The following is a 16,858-nucleotide window of genomic DNA, read 5'->3' as shown; positions in this document are numbered from 1 at the left end:
ATTTTAGGAATGAGTTTATCCATTAATTCTTCCCTAAAAAATTCACTAGTTTTTAAATTTTTATCTGTTACTTATGAATATTCATTAATTTATCGTTATCTCTTTCTATTCCTTTTAATAAAAATAAACTATCTAATCTTAATTTAAGATATTATTATTCTAATTCATTAAATTCTAATTAATTTTCCTTTTAAAAATACTTAATTACTCCATTAGTAATTTTTTATTTTTTTATTTTTGTTTTGAGGAACATTTTAGTGATTAGTCTTTTTTTTTTTTTTCACAAAATTTTATCATTAATTTTTAATAAAAAGAAAAACTTATCAAGTTAGTATCATTTAGACCACACGTTTCTTTCATTAAAAAGGAAAAAGAAAAGAAAAACAAGCCAAACGTTAAGTCCACACTCCACACATTTCTAATTCATTATTTTTCCCGCTTAAAATTTCATTTCCCACTTAAAATTTTTCATTTCCCACACAAAACATTTTATTTTCCCGCCAATATTTCATTTCCCACTACACAAAAATCTCTCATTTTCTCTCTATCTCTCTCACACACACACATAGAGATCTTCACGTTCACACTCACACTCACACACAAACAAAGAGCTCCGCCTGCACCGACGAGAAGAGACCAGCCCAACGTCGACAAGGCCGAACCCAACTTAGCTTGTCAACTTCTCATACCCATCGACCCAAATAATGTCTTACACAATTCAAAGGTTTGTACAAAACAATCAATTATCTCTCTCTCTCTCTCTCTCTCTCAATTTAATTTCAAAAACCCACTTCTTATTTCTTTATTTTTTAAATGTAAAAGCTAGCATGATCAATTACTAGCTTCAAATCTAATGGGTTTTTTCACTAAGAGTTTTACTTGAAAATTTTATCAACTTAAATATATTGAATTGTTTTCTTTGTAGATGTGTTACAATGGCACTCATTGAGATTTAGGGTCAAAGCTGCTTTCTTGATTGGAATGATAAATGCAATCACTTTTTTTTTTTTTGTCTACTCACGTACACTGAATTGTATTAGGGAAATCAATGTGTTAAATGGGTCTGTAAGTAGAAAACAAGTCCCTTTGAGTGTTGCAAAGTTGCAAGTAGAAATTTCTACACTTGTACTGAGTTGTGGATTTTATGGTCCAAATTGGGTGACCCAATACACTAACTTGATTTCTTATTATTATCCATTCTAATTTTCCCAAATTTGGTGTGTGTTTAGCTTGACTTAAAAAAGCTAGCTTATTTTACTATTCAGCTTATTTTTGCTACTATTCATGGGACTTATTGCACTTTTTGGTACTATTCATGAGACCTACTACACTATTTCAACTATCTTTTACCTTTTTCTACAGTACTTTCAACAAAAAGTTTTCAGTTTCAGTAAAATAAGCGGATTTCAAACAGACCCTTCATTTGACATTTTTCTACTCAAGTTTTTTTTTTCTTTTTATTGCCGATAAAGAAGTTTTTGACAACTTACCTCTTTGGTTTTGTATTGTTCCAATGAGCGATTTAACGGTTTCAAATTCAAAATTTTTCTTTTCTTTTGGATCTTATCTATAGTACTTTCAACAAAAAAGTTTTCAGTTTCAGCAAAATAAGCGGATTCTAAACAAATCCTTCATTTGACATTTTTCTACTCAAGTTTTTTTCTTTTTATTGCCGATAAAGAAGTTTTTGACAGCTTACCTCTTTGGTTTTGTATTGTTCCAATGAGCGATTTTAACGGTTTCAAACTCAAAATTTTTCTTTTTCTTTTGGGTTTTGGATCTTAATGCTGCATTTTGAGTGAATTAGAGGCATGATGCTCTGTTTGTTTGATGAGGTTTTACTTGACACACAATGATGGTGGACCAATTAGTAGCCATACACAAGACACTTTATCTTTGGAAGATGATGAGATGATTGTTTTTTGTGGTAACATAGCTCAATCATTTGTAAATTGTAAACATTATTTAATATTTGTATTAATAATACATAACACTTACTAATTTAAAAATTATTATTAATATTAAAAAAGGGAAATAGGCAAATCAATTAGACAATAGTTTCTTTTTGTTTTGGTAATTTTTCCTTCTAATATTAACTTTAGCTAGTATCAACTAACTGCTTATATGATTGAAAACAACACTTTTTCACAAATGTTACCAAACACTCTTGTATTTTTCTTGTAGCATTTTTTCATTCAGCAATTATTGAGAAACAACACACTTTTAACTTGCTGTACCAAACCAACTCTAAGACTGTGAGGAAGAGAAAGACATTCAAAATGGCAGCTTCGGTTGTTGGAAGATCCACACTAGTGCATGCATTTTGCAGAGCATAAACGAATCCTTCTTCGGCAACAAGGAGATTCTCATTGCCCCCGCGTAGGTCCAATTTTGTGCCTCATCGGTCTCCGACTTCCTCTCCTCCTTTAAGGTACTACTCTTTCTTCCTTTTGTGTTAACGCTCTCTTTTTCTCTATCTCTAGCTCTCTGTACTTTGATACTAATAATATCTAATCCCTTTTGAACTTTGATTGGCTTGAAAAGGTTGCTTTGAAGAGAATTGAGTTCTCTTCAGCCTATCCACTCTGCAATTTCTTTGGCTTGCCTTGTCTCCAAGCACCCCAGTGAAGCCAGCACCTCCACCGAAGGTAAAATATCTCTCTCTCTCTCTCTCTCTCTCTAACTTATATTTATGCATGCATGTTGAAATTAATTGAAGAGATTGTTTCATTATAACTCATACTAGTGAGCTACAAACTTTGGTGAGGGGTGTTGTATAATTTTGTCTTGATTGAGCTTGATTAACGCATGATTAGATGCTAGAGAATGGTGCATGCACAGTGGCTAGTGGCTTTAATTGAGTCAAGAGATGGGACAATTACAATGCTGAATAATATTTACATTAGAAAATTAAGTACAATAATAAATGATATTGATCTTTCAAATGCAGTAGCAATTTGTTGATGCAATAAATTATGCAAGTATGTTTCATTTTCTTAAACTACTTTGAAATTTTTTTTTTTTTTTGGTCAAAATAAAAATTAGGGAGTAATTGGAATGGAAAAAAATTCAAAAATTGTTTCTTTGGGTTTGTTTAATTTCTTGAAATTCATGTGTGTTATACAAATTTCTTCATTTTTGCACTTTGCCCACTTCATTTTTACTCAGATAGGATAGTGCTCAGGCAGGATAGTGCTGGACATAAGAAAGTAAGCCTTCATATTACCATAGGATGATTTGAGTCAAACTTATCTTCGGCAGGGAAGAACTGATAATTATTTTGCACGTATTTCCCTTTTATTTTGTCAATGCCATTTCTAAATTGAGAAGGAAATTAATTTGAATTGAGTTATGTTGAGGAAGAACTGATAATTATTTTGCAAACTAATCTTTAGTGCTTTTTCTAAATTTTTAAGAAAATTTATTTGAATGAGTTCCCTAGCTTCTTGATAGGATGTTGGGTACAAGGATTCTTTGTCTGATATTATGTGGCATAAATTTTATTGTCCATCAAGTGAAACTTCCATCTTGGAAAGGCATCTTATACTGAAAATAGCACTACATGCTATTTGAAATACTTGTAGAAATAAACATTTTGCCAGGTGAGTTCATAGACATGAGAACCTTCGACTAAAAAATTGCTTAACTTTCCTTTACCAGGTGATTTATGCACTATCTTGTATGTGCGTGTTGCACTTTGTGTGTTGAACACAAAATCCTTTTGGGAAAAAATGGAACAAAGAATGATGTCTTGTTTTGCTAATGGATGTTCCATGGTTTGGTGAATAGTGGTTGACCTTATTAAAATTGTATTAAACTAGGGAATTGTATTAATTTAAATAATAATATAAAAAACAATTAAAGCAAATAGTCAATGATAATGACTATGATGATGCAATATGCATCTGAAACATGAGAATGATTTAGAAATGAGGCAAAATGTTCAAGCTTGTAATTGGGTTGGTGTGATTTCACTTTGAATTAGATGTGGTTTAATTTATGCAAAAGCTGGATTGCATTTGATGAAGCTTTTTCACTTTCCATTGTGCTGGCTGATCATATGTTAGATATTTTTTGTAGCCAATAAATTATTTAAATTGTCATGGAAGAAAAATTTAAATGATTATAATATATATTTTTTACCTTTTTTTGCAATCTTTTTTGTTTCTTTTTGTTTTCTTGGTGGTTTGTTATGTTCAATTTGCCTAATGATAAACAATTTTACTAGTGTAAGCATTGGACTTCTTTATATAAAAATAAACCATGTCTATTTTCTTTACTCTTATTATCTCTATTGATGATGTCCCTAATTTATTTTCAATTTCTTTGTTTTCTTCTCCCTCTAACAATCCGAGGATTGGTATTTGGTATAAGAATGCTGATTTTGCGTACCTAATCCTAATTTACTAACCATGGCTAGGCTTAGTATCTTAAAAATCCTCATCAATTGTTTTGTTTTATCAAATGTGTTAATGAGATGGTACTCTTGAAGCACTGCTCTATATCATTATTGCCCTAATTTTATGGTCCACTTGCTCATCTCTATGTACTATTGAACCATTTATGTTCTCTTAATGTTTCTACCATAAAAGTACACATACGAACATGCATGTTACTTTGCATGTAGTCCAGTTGCCTCATGTCCATTAGTTGAACTCATTCATTGTTTATACTCTACTACATCTAACTCCAATTATATATGGTCTTCTTGACGACCGCATCGAACATTTATTACGATAATCTCTTGTTTTGGTTGTGATGGTATCAATTTTTATTCCTATTGTTGTTTGGAAGTTGCATCTTCCATGTAATAACCCCCTTCAAGAATTATAAATCTACTTGAATAGATCAATTGTATTATATCGTCATTCTTATTGGCGTAATAAGCTAATATTGTGGCATTAAGTTGTGATATTTTTTACTTATTTGAGAGCATTCTTCTTGATAGAATTAAATTTTTAAGAGTACTGTGCCAATGAGGTCTAGCTCAAATGGTACTACTTCATTTTGTTAGAGCAAGGTGGAGGGTGAGGTTATGCTTGTAACTTACTACTAAAAAACGAAGCTTCAAAGGAAGGTTCAAGTGTACTACCCTTTGCTTGGTTGCTTGTGTTGCGTATTTAGAGTTTCCATGTTAATTCAAGTTTTGCTATACCTTTTGTTTCCAGCATGGAGCAAAGTTTGCATGCTAATAGCATAGATAACTATTTTACTATATTCTGGCATGGTTGTGTTGTGAATTGGAAATCAATTATTATGGAGTTTTTTTGTTGCAGCATTGGGATTTGGTAGATAAATATCCCTTGTTATTATGATTTTTTTATTGGAGAAAAAATTATTATTATTTATATCTAAGCTTTTTAAATTTGTATGATTTAATTATATATTTGAGTGTTTTGAATTCCTGTGTGAAGAGTTTGAAGACATATAACCGAAAGTGTATATAAGCTTTCTGAAATTCTTGTTGCTTCAAATATGATTTAGGCCCCATCTATAATATGGTTTGTCACCAATATGTATCCTAAACTATAACTTAAATTTGATTGTTTAGATCACCCAAAAGAAGAAGTACATGAACTACTTTTTTTGAGGGCTGAACGTGAAACTTTGGGTGGGCTACTATGTGAGGCCTGCATGCAACTATCATGTTCATGTTGGGTTCAACCATATTTTATCTATTATATTGGACCCATATCGACATACGAATGGGGACAAAAATGACCCAAAAATAATATAGCTCAAAGACTTAACCAAATGATAAAAGTGTTCTATAATTTTTTTGTTGTGGTTGTTGTTTGATGGTTATGAACTTATGATTCTATCTTCTACAAATAATGGTAAATTGTGTGGTAAGAAAAAAAATTTCCCATCAAAACACTTTATAACTTATAATATAATGGAGGCAATTAGCAAGTGCTATTTTAAATTCAGATGGCAAGAAAAATAGGGGTTCTAATTGATAACCTTAGCTTGAAGATATATATATATATATAGTCTATATAAACTACTTAGTTGGTTCATGTACACATTTGTGTTCCTTATCAAAATCCTCATATTCTCACTATTTCAAATCATGCATTGCCTCTCTTTATTTATTTATTTATTTATTTGGAATTGGAACTACTTTTCAATCATACAATCTGAGCATGTATGTGAGAGATTTCATTTCCTTGTCATTCTATTCCGTTTATACACACTTATTGAATAATCATAATTTGTATGTAGGATGTTCCTCTGGTCCAACAATCTCTAGGTCTCCAAAAATCAACAGTCACATTCCATCAACCAAGCAGCTTATAAGTTTTATTTTGGTGTTCAAGGACTTTTTCGTGTACAAAGAACTACATTTGAACAACCTTATTTTTTTCCAAGTGTTGAAGGATATTTTTAAACGCTTTTGAACTTTGATTATGGTATTAGTTTAATTTGAGCGGTTGTTTTATTCAAATGACCACATCTTTTTTTGTTAATCTTATGATGATGTTTATAGATAATGTTATGTATTTGATAATATATTTCTATGTTAATATAATTTTAGTTTGGAGACATTTGTGGTATTGTTAATTAGTTACATTTGTGATATTGTTTCAATAGAACTAAAATTATTACAGGTTCTTTGTAAAAGGATTGTGGTTTTAAAACCCAAGGGGAAAAAAAAATTAACCCATAGCGGCGGGCAAAAAGCGCCACTAAAGGTCTAAAATTATGTTATAATTGAAGCCCTATAGCGGCATTTATAGCCCGTCACTAAAACTTCACACATATAGCAGCAGTCATAACCGCTATTAAAAGGTGCATATGTTTTGCTTTACATGAAGCTCTACAGCAATGCTTATTGCCGACCACTAAAGGTTGTCATCTATAATGGCGCACATATCCTGCCGGTAAAGGTCAATTGACCAATTCTAACCTCACATGGTAGCGGTTTTCTGCCTGTCGCAATAAACCAAAACCATCACTAAATGGTGGATCTATTGTGGCATTTTTTGTTACCGCCGCGATAGATCTATAGTGGCACTGCAATAGTTGCGGGAAGAACCGTCACAATAGCACCTGCTACTAAAGGTCAAATGTACCTTTAGCGGCACTTTTGACCGGCTGCAATAGTCTGTTTTTCTTGTAGTGCTACCTCACTTTACAATACATCAAATATCAAATGTTCTATTTTTTGTACCACTTCATTTAAAATAATATAAATAACTCATTAAAATAATAAAGGAAGAGAGAGAATTTGACTTTTTTAATTGAAGGTAGAGAGATAATCTTAATAAAATATTACATTTAATTTTTAACAACTTGGTACAGTCAACTGGTATTTATACCAGTTTACTGTAGTTGCAAAAAGTTTAGATATAGCTTCTCCAATAACACATGATTTTTTGGTTCTTTAGTGGTAAAATACTTTTTTTTTTTGCTAAAATACAATTACCATTGTTAATGTTTTTCTTGTTTTTGGGTTGAATAGTTGCTAGTTGGAGGGGGCCTAAGGTTTTGGAATGAGGGCAACTACAAAAATGATGTATATAATTTGTATAATATATATATATATATATATATATATATATGGACTCAGGGAGTTGGGGCTGGGCCCCCATTTGGATCCGTCCCTGCTGCAAAGGTAAACTAGGAGACATATTATGATGTTGATCCATTGATCTTAAGCCACTACACAACAATGAGAGAGAGAGAGTGTGTGTAATACTATGGAATCGATGGCAATGAAGGGATTGTTAAAAGAAATAGTCACTTAAGTAAGGTATATATAGTAAATAAATAAGCAAAAGCAAAAAAAAAAAAAAATAATAATAATAATAATAATAATAATAGTAATATATACCTCTAATTTTGCACGATTTACTTAAATAATTATACACAATCACTTAAAAGAGGTTTAGCAAGGCATGTACATTTCTATCATTTCACATGACATGGATACATGCTACTCTTTTATTATTGGTATAAATAAGTTTGTTGTCAAACTTTGTCGGAGACTATTTAACTTTTTCCAGTCAAACACATGCGTTTTACAACCATTTCAAGTTTTACTCGATCTCTTCTTGGTAAAATTCTGATCTAAATCCACAAATTCTTGGGAAAAAAGCAACCGATTAAAAAGAAAAAGAGAATAGACTGCTTGACAGATATAATTCCTAAGCTTATCTTGCAAAACAGCAAAGAGAGTGTAGCAGATGTTAAGCAAAGGGAAATAAGAAATATAAAATAAAGATAATACTTACAAACAATTAATTAATTTTATGAAGAATGACCAATATTATCTATTGCCTATCGACGCTAGTACAAAAAAAGAAGAAAGACTCATCTCCTCTTTCTTATGCGTGTGTATTTTTTTTTTTTTAATTTAAAAATTAAAAATTAGAAGACAAGTTAAAATCAATATAGAAGAGTTTTTTTTTTTTTTTTTTTTTTTTTTAAATTTTAAACCTCTCAAATAGGAAAATTAATTTTTTTTTCACATAATTTTAGTAACATAAATTAATTTATCTTTGGAGTCATTGTGTTAGAGAAACCGAATGTTGTGGGGTAAACAGTTAATCTTGGTAGTAGTTTGTGGTGGGCCTACAGTGTGCCTTTGTATGAGAACCATGTCCTTATGTGGGTGTATAGAGAGATAGTGCTTGGGCCGAATATACGAACGAGATGGCCTATCTTTGCTAATGGGCTGGTGGTCATTTCGTACTACATATAGCAACTGCAGCCTTCAATTCGAAGTACACAACACTGCCTATAACTTTTCTTTCTGTGTCACCTTCTACATTTTTATAAAAAGAGAATATATATCTCTACATTACTACATATATAATGAAGTGGTGTTGTCTCTTTTTGGTTTGACTATTTCACTCTTTATCAAAGGACATATAAAAAGGTAGGAAAGGTCTACAGTATATCTTTATGAAAAGTTTACAGCACATCCTTCAAGTGCATTAAATCTACTACCCAAATGTTTCCAAAATGACATCTTATTTTTTAGTAATAAATAAACAAGTTAATTTTGTTTTTCTTTTTATCTCATCTTTAACCTAGTTCTATCAAAATCCAGCCGCCAGTCCGCTTGGCCTTTAATAAAAAAAAAAAAAAAAAGGATATATATATAAAATAAAATAAAAATTATATTGCAAGGAAACATCAAACCTGGAAAAGTGATATTTCATGGAAGCATAATCCTAATATCCTTAATAGGATGGTACCGTATCCTCCCACTAACTGAGGACCCAAATAATTATAAGAAACATCAAAATATTAAAAATTGACAATGTTTTTATCAACCACGGGATCAAGATGTGTGTGTTTAATTAAATATAAAAATGAGATGTGAGGAACAACACTAGTTACACCATAATCTTCTTCTTAATAACAATCAAACGAAATCAATACTCAAATTTTTTAGTGAAAACAGAAAAGTTTGAAACAATATGTCACAGTCAACACGATCACCAGTCCAACTTGTACCATTTAAGGAAATAATCAATGAACAACAAATTATTTCACAAAGTTTTTGCCACAATACTAATGTGTCAAAATGTGCATAGTTAAACACATGAACCTACCATTTTTTCTTCACTAATTATACTCTGACACGTTACAGTTGTGACAAGAAATGAAAAATTTTGTAGTCCTGAACTTTTTCAACTTTTTATCTTATAGTATCAGTCTCTTCTTAACCAATCGCATATGAGGCAGATTCGTAGCATCAAGCCGTAGGGCAGCACAATATATGCCAGGAATATTCTGGATTACATAGCCTAGATATAAGATTGTCCCGATTCCATCGACTCAAATTAACTCGCGATGTATCCCTTTCTTGATTTATTTGAATGAACTTTCTATCTTTGTATCCAATAATAATAATAATAAAAAGTCTCTCCTTCGTATTAAAACATAACAAAAATATGCTCTCTCTGTTCTCTTTCACTGTCTCAAGCACTCATCTCTCAGTACTCACACCGTCTCAAGCTCTCTCTCTCTCTCTCTCTCTCTCTCTCTCACTCACGCCAAATCGGTGAAAAATTGGGACCTCAAACCGTCGGGGTCTGTGGTCACCGGACCCTAGGATTGGGACCACTCTCCAATCTGAAAAGGCTCTCTCTCCGACGAACCTATCTCTCGCTGGAACGCTTTGCAAGCTCTGGAGGTGTGTTCTTTTTTTCTTTTTTGGGGTCATTTTTGTTAAATCCTAATTTCTTATATTAAACGTATGTTTTGTTTTGGTTTTGCTTCTGTAAATCCAAATTTCTCCAACCTGGTTGTGCTTCTCTGATTGTCTTGGCTGATTGTTTGGTTGCCGAGGAAAAACAGGAAAATGTATGTGTGGCTTTTAAATTTACTTTCAGTCTTTCATGTTTCCCAGTGCTTTGTTTGAAAAGAAAAAAGGTTATTTCCTAGAAGAGCTTGGGATTTGATACGTACATGTATTTGGAATTATGGATCCAATAGAGTAGTTGTAGGTGTGTGGTTTTCTACGTAGGGGATGTGTGTTGAGAAATAGTAGGAGCCAACAACTAAGTGATGTGAGAAATAATAGGTGCCATTAGTAATTTAGTTTATTTAAGTGATGTGAGAAATAATAGGTGCCATTAGTAATTTAGTTTATTTCCTATTGTTTTATTAATGTTAGAATTTGGTACTTACTACTGTTGTTATTATCTTTTATTTATTGTAATGTTAGAGTTTGTTTTTAATTGTTGAGAGTCCTAATAGGCTGGGGAGTCGAGTCATTGTAGCTCACCTTGTGGGCAATTCCTTGTTTTTAGATTGTAAGGAGTCCTTATTTTTTGATTGTTAAGTTGTAGCAACTGGTATAAAACCAGCCAAGTATGATTGAATAAAGATATCATATAAGTTTAATAAAATTGGATCCTAATCGCTGAGGTCAGGATTTCCTCAATTGAATCCAAAAGGTTCACAGGCCTTTGTTATATTTTGTTCTTACTACGTATCGAGTATTTCATTAGAAACAACCAAAATTCTATTCTTTGCCCTCTAAATATTTATATTTTCCCTCTCCAAAAATTGTGTACGTATTAGGATTATACTTTCTGGTCCAAAATCTGTTAATTTATTGCTCTTTTATATATTTTTTAGCCGAACCTATTATTCTGTTAATATATTTCTCCTTTATATAATTTCACAAAGTCTAGTTCTACCGTTTTATAATTAATAACCACTGAATTTTCAAGGCACCAAAGAAAACTTCGAAGGATGCTGAATTCTTTCAAAATGCTTAGATTACCTATGAAGTACGGGTGCGTTTTCAGATTCGGGTGCGGGTGCGGGTGTGGGTGTGGGTGTGGGTGTGGGTGTGGGTGTGGGTGCAGGACTTGGCAATTTTTGAAAAAATAGGGTGCGGGTGCGGCGATTAAAAAATTATTAAAAATATTTTTATATAGTGAATTTAATATTTTTATATAAAAAATTCAAATAAATGGTAGAATTTATTATTAAAAAACAATTATTTATGATTTTTTTAATAAATCAATATTTTTGGTAATTGTAAACAAAAAACCACATTTCAAGAAGGTTCCTTTACTCATTTTCCAATTCCCAAGCCCACCCACATTAAATAATTGACTTTTCCACCTACTTAATTTATATTCTTTTGTTACATACCTTTATTCTTCTTTCTCATCTTCTTCTTGCTTCTCTTTTTTTTTTTTTTTCCTCTCACAAGGCCACATGAAGTAGAAGAATGGTAGCCGCTGCTCATTTTGGCGGCTTTTTTGATCGGAATTGGGTGTATCAGCCTGTTTTGGTGGCCGTTTTGGCCGTATTGGTTCCCGATTCCGCCAGAATTGGCCCAAATCGGTCTGTTTTGGCCCAAATCGGTGCGAATTTGGCCGAGTCGGCGTAAATCGGCACAAATCAAAAAAAAAAAAAAAGAGGGAGAGTCAGCGCGTTGGATGCCGGACGCTGCGTCGGACTTCGGTACGGCGACCTTGGAGCCACGTCAGTGCTTTCTAGTAGATTACCCATATTGTAGACTAGACTATACTTTTGGAATTCTTTTTTCTGGTGCTCTGTTTGAAAATAAAAAGGTTATATGAAGCTGCTTTATTGTGTGAAAAGCGTGTTAGAGTTTCCCTTTTGCTTCCCAGTCCTTGTAGAGGTGTGGTTGGTGATTGGTTGTAAAAAGTTGATTTGCAAGTTTCAACCTTAGTTGTTGGGTTTGCGTTCTGCATGATCAAATTGGGCTAACAGATGATGATGCGATAATCAAACAAGTTCTCATGGGATTCACATCACAACGTAAACATTGTCAATACCTTAGATGTGATCATTCGCAAGATCACAAAAGGCTTTATCTCAACCATACTACGGAATAACCCGTATATCCTGCTAATGTATTTTGGAGGTGATTTTTGACAAAACGTTTTTCATTCCTTAGTATTCAAATCAAGCTAGAAGCTAGCTCATGAACCTTACTTCATCCAAGAAAGAGATAACGCCCAAAGCCAAAGGTTCGGTTTATCTTCCCTTCAAAAGATGGCAACTAGACTAAGGTCATTTGTGTATGGAGTAACGGGTGATTTCATGGATGACGAGGTGAGGATTGGATGAAGCATCACAATGGAAAGTAAAAACTTTTCTGAATCGGTAGTTCTAATTTTCACTTATGAATACTTGAGGTTGCCAAACAACAAAGATTCATTTTTTTTTTTAATCAAACAAAGACAATAGTAGATTGCTAGCCCATGAACAAAGTTGTGGATTTCAGGGGTGTTAGAGAGCATTGATTGTGTGCATTTAAAAAGGAATATTTGTCTAATGACATGGAATAATCGAACAAAGACAATCGTAGATTGCTAGCCCATGACCAAAGTTGTGGATTTTAGAGATGTTAGAGAGCATTGATTGCATGCATTTAAAAAGGAAAATTTGTCTAATGACATGGAAAGGAATGTACACTGGTCATATTCATGAACCAACTATTATTTTGATAGTAGTGGCATCATATAGGCTATGTTTGGTTAGGTGGAAAATATTTTCTAGTGCTTGGTTACATTCTTGAAAATGTTATGGAAAACATATTTTCTGCTACTTTTTTCACATTTTCTTGTCTCTCAAGCACATATATAATTATAAAAAATAAAAATTTAGACCAAAAAATTGTGATTGAGAATAAGCGGTGGTAACAGTTGGTGGCCACCGAAGTCGAAGGATGTTAGAGGGGGAGGGGTGAAGGTTCAGTTGATAAGTTTTGGGTGAGGTAGAAAATGGTTTACGAAAAATGAAAGTGTAAATCAATTTCCATCATAAGTGTCTTTATTTTACAATCAACCAGAAAATAATTTTTAGTTGACCAAAATTTTCCGTCGCTCTAAACACTTGTAAATGCTAAAAATGTTTTTCGGAAATCAATTTCTGTCGATCCAAACACAACCATATTCATTGGATATGGCATGTGTTTTTAAGGTTACCTAGGTCTCATAATGACATTAATGTATTAGAGTTGTCTTTAATATTTATTGAGCTTACACAAGGATGTGCTCTTGCAGTTAATTATCCAATTAACAATAATGACTACACAACGAAATACTACCTTACCAATGACATATATCCAAAGTGGTCAACAATCAACATTTGTGAAAATAATCCCAACTCCACATGTAAATAAAAGAAAATTATTTGTGATAGCCCAAGAGGCCTGTAGGAAGGATGTAAAGTGAGCATTTGGTGTGAACCATCATGGTGGGGTAACTTTTTAATTGAGGTCTTAAATATATCTTTCTTGTTTTTAATTTTTTGAAATCTTAGAAAATATCATTGTAACCAAGTTTTCAACTAACTCTTTTAACTGCAACAAAAGAGAATGCATTCTAAAGTAAAATTGTTGTAGTTTCTTCCACAGCTTATTTTTATGTACAAGTTTGCAATGGAAAAAATGAGTACTACATTTAAAAACAAAAACATAGCAAATAGTTTTGACAATAGTTGTAACGCTTTTCCACTGGATAGCAATATATATGTGACATTCAAAATATACATGAACAACTATTTGTTGCATAAGCTTTATTTGATACGAACACATTTATATGAGTTTTTAACTTTAGATAAGAGGTGTAAAGGGAAGATATGATTGGATTATATGGTCACTTACTTTGATATCGCAATGTTCTCATAAGTCCAAGTTGATAGAAGGACAAATTAGGCACTAATCACTTCTATTTCCACCACTTGTTTCTCTCTTGAATTGGTTATTGGCTTGGAAGAACTGGTGAATGTTCTGGAAGCTACTCGACACAATGATTGGAAGCTATTTTGGAACCAGCTGCTCAATTTGTTGAATGCCTTTGAAGTAGATTGATAGATCAATTGGAAATTTTGTATGAAGCATTGAAGAATCTGTCGGTGTGAGTGACGAGTCACGAAGTAATCATACAAACATGCATACACATAAAATGAGGATGAGCCATCCAAAGGGAGGTAAAAGGATCAGTAGCTGCAAGTCACATGCAAAAGCTCCAAGAATGAGGCACACACGCCTTAGCATAGGGATGTAGCTTGTGTTGGGAGTCAGTTGGCTTATCCTTGCCAATGCTATAGCGTAAATAAATACAACTACAATGAAAAGCAACATAATTGCACCATGTGTTTGAAATGGTTTGCCAGAGTTTTGGTATTTGATTTGGAGGAGGCTAAGCAGCGATAAAATGAGAAAGGCAACAGCAGTATAGACTGCAATGGAGGAATCGGGTTCTTGTTGACTGCCACAAATAGTAAAAGAACATTGAATTGGCTCCTTTAGATGCAATATCAGTGGATATACAAAATTGACCCAACAAGTTGATCCAACTTGCAATTTTTGTGAATTATATCTTATCTATATATATATATATATATACTTTTACTATATATAAGAGAATCCCTTTTAACAAATCATAGGTGGAAAGTTGTACGTTATTGGTTCTAATTTGAATTCAAAACTTAAATTACTTTTTACTCATCCGTAACAACTAATAACAACATGTTATTTAAAATTTGTTGTGAAAATATTGAGGACATAACATTTCTCTATTTTTCCTACTCAAACTTTTTTCTATATCACTTAGACATGGCAAAACGGGCGGGTCGGGTTGGGTCAATCGGGTCACGGGTCAAACGGGTCACGGGTCAAAAACGGGTCATTTTAAGCGGGTTGAAATCGGGTTCGGGTCAATCGGGTTGCGGGTCTGGTCGGGTTGGGTCGGGTTGACCCGTATTTTTCACATGAAATTTTTTATTTTTTATTTTTTTTTATAAAGAAAACAATATGTATTTGCCATTTGGATAGTTATGCAACATATTACTTGATGTAAAATGCATTATTTTGCATTCAATACTTATATCAAGAATAAACTCAATTAAACTTATTAATATTTATTCAATAATTTTAAAATTATACAAATCCTAACATTGCTATCTAAAACAAAATAACACAAAGATAAGTAAAACAAATATACAAGTTTTATTTTTACACAATATCAACATTCCAAAAAAAAAAAAAAATTACAAATGACCTATTGGATAACTCATTTGATAAAGAATAAAAACATATAAGAAAGTTACAATTTTAAAAATTAATTTTATAATCTATTATCAATTGTGGTTGACACTCTATTTCAATTTGAGATATAGATTAAAGTTTGATTGCTTACTTATTTATACCTAGTCTCTTTTATGAAGATCATATCATTGTTAAGCAGTACACACTCTAAGAAATATCATAATTTATTTTGAAAAGCCGTTTATTTTGAACATAAAGTGTTAAAAAATAGATCTAAGCATTCATAATTTATGCTAATTTGATACTTTGGCTTTACTATTTTCACACTCGTGAATGTGTCTCACACATATCTACAATTTTAAATCTGTTTTTAACTTTACTGTAACCAGATTATCTTGGCATGTACTTTGCTATTTGATATCTAAAAATCTTTACTCATTACAGAATGCTCAACCATTTATTTTTCAATTAATTTGCATGCAGTTATGTAAATGTATCAATTGTTTCTTTAAAACTCACAATAAACAATTAAACCAATATTGTCTTAATTTCACTATTTTTTTTTACCAAAAAAAAAAAGTTTTAAAAAAATGGTTTGGGTTCGGGTCGGGTCGCGGGTCGGGTCGGGTTGACCCGCACAAAACACGAGTCGGGTCACGAGTCAACCCGTTTTTGCTTCGGGTCAAAAAATCGGGTTCGGGTCGGGTATTTTTCGGGTCGGGTCGGGTCAGAATTTTCTGACCCGTTTTGCCATGTCTAATATCACTACACCACTTTCAAACATACGTTCAAAAAAGAAATTACAGTTAATGTTTATTTCTAAAGTTTATCCTTTGTTTAAAAACTAAAAAAATATATTTTCAAATTATAATAGATACAAATTATTAACTTTTACAAATAATAATAATAATAATAATAATAATAAAAGAGAATTTTTTTTTTTTTTTTTTTTTTGAGAATCATAATAAAAGAGACTCTAAGCATGCACAACATGCGTGATCAGATGCTAGTATTATATAAGCAAATTGAAGTAGTACGGTCTTAAATTCAGTTGGATATGTGTCAAAGATATAGTTTGTTTTATTAACTTAAAAAAAAAAAAACTCTGTAAGCCACGTCTGTAATGTCTCAGGAGTGCCCTTGGCATTCTCAAACCTTGTTAAGTAATTTGGACCCCTTTTTAAGATCAGATTTTAGCAAAAATGTAGTACAGTATTTATTTTGAGTAATTCTTAGCTTCCTAGTTTGGTGATGTGGTACTCCCTCCTTTTATATTTATAATGGGATCCATAATAAATGTGAATGAAGGGAGCACCACATTACCATATTCCGTGAGTAACTAATAATTTTCCTATTTAA

The 16,858-nt window shown here is 32.1% G+C and overlaps 1 long non-coding RNA gene across 1 annotated transcript; it reads left to right on the top strand.

The window, feature by feature from the left end:
• Window positions 1-528: 528 nt before the first annotated feature.
• Window positions 529-6,470, top strand: LOC115952669. Its single transcript, XR_004083509.1, has 4 exons — window positions 529-724; window positions 2,185-2,431; window positions 2,545-2,648; window positions 6,226-6,470. It is a non-coding gene; the product is annotated as an uncharacterized LOC115952669 (long non-coding RNA).
• The last annotated feature ends 10,388 nt before the right edge of the window (window positions 6,471-16,858 follow it).

The sequence above is a fragment of the Quercus lobata genome, chromosome 7 (assembly GCF_001633185.2).
Source record: "Quercus lobata isolate SW786 chromosome 7, ValleyOak3.0 Primary Assembly, whole genome shotgun sequence".
In the NCBI taxonomy this organism is placed as follows: domain Eukaryota; kingdom Viridiplantae; phylum Streptophyta; class Magnoliopsida; order Fagales; family Fagaceae; genus Quercus; species Quercus lobata.
Note: the sequence above shows the minus strand (reverse complement) of the source record. Positions and strands in the feature narration are given on the sequence as shown.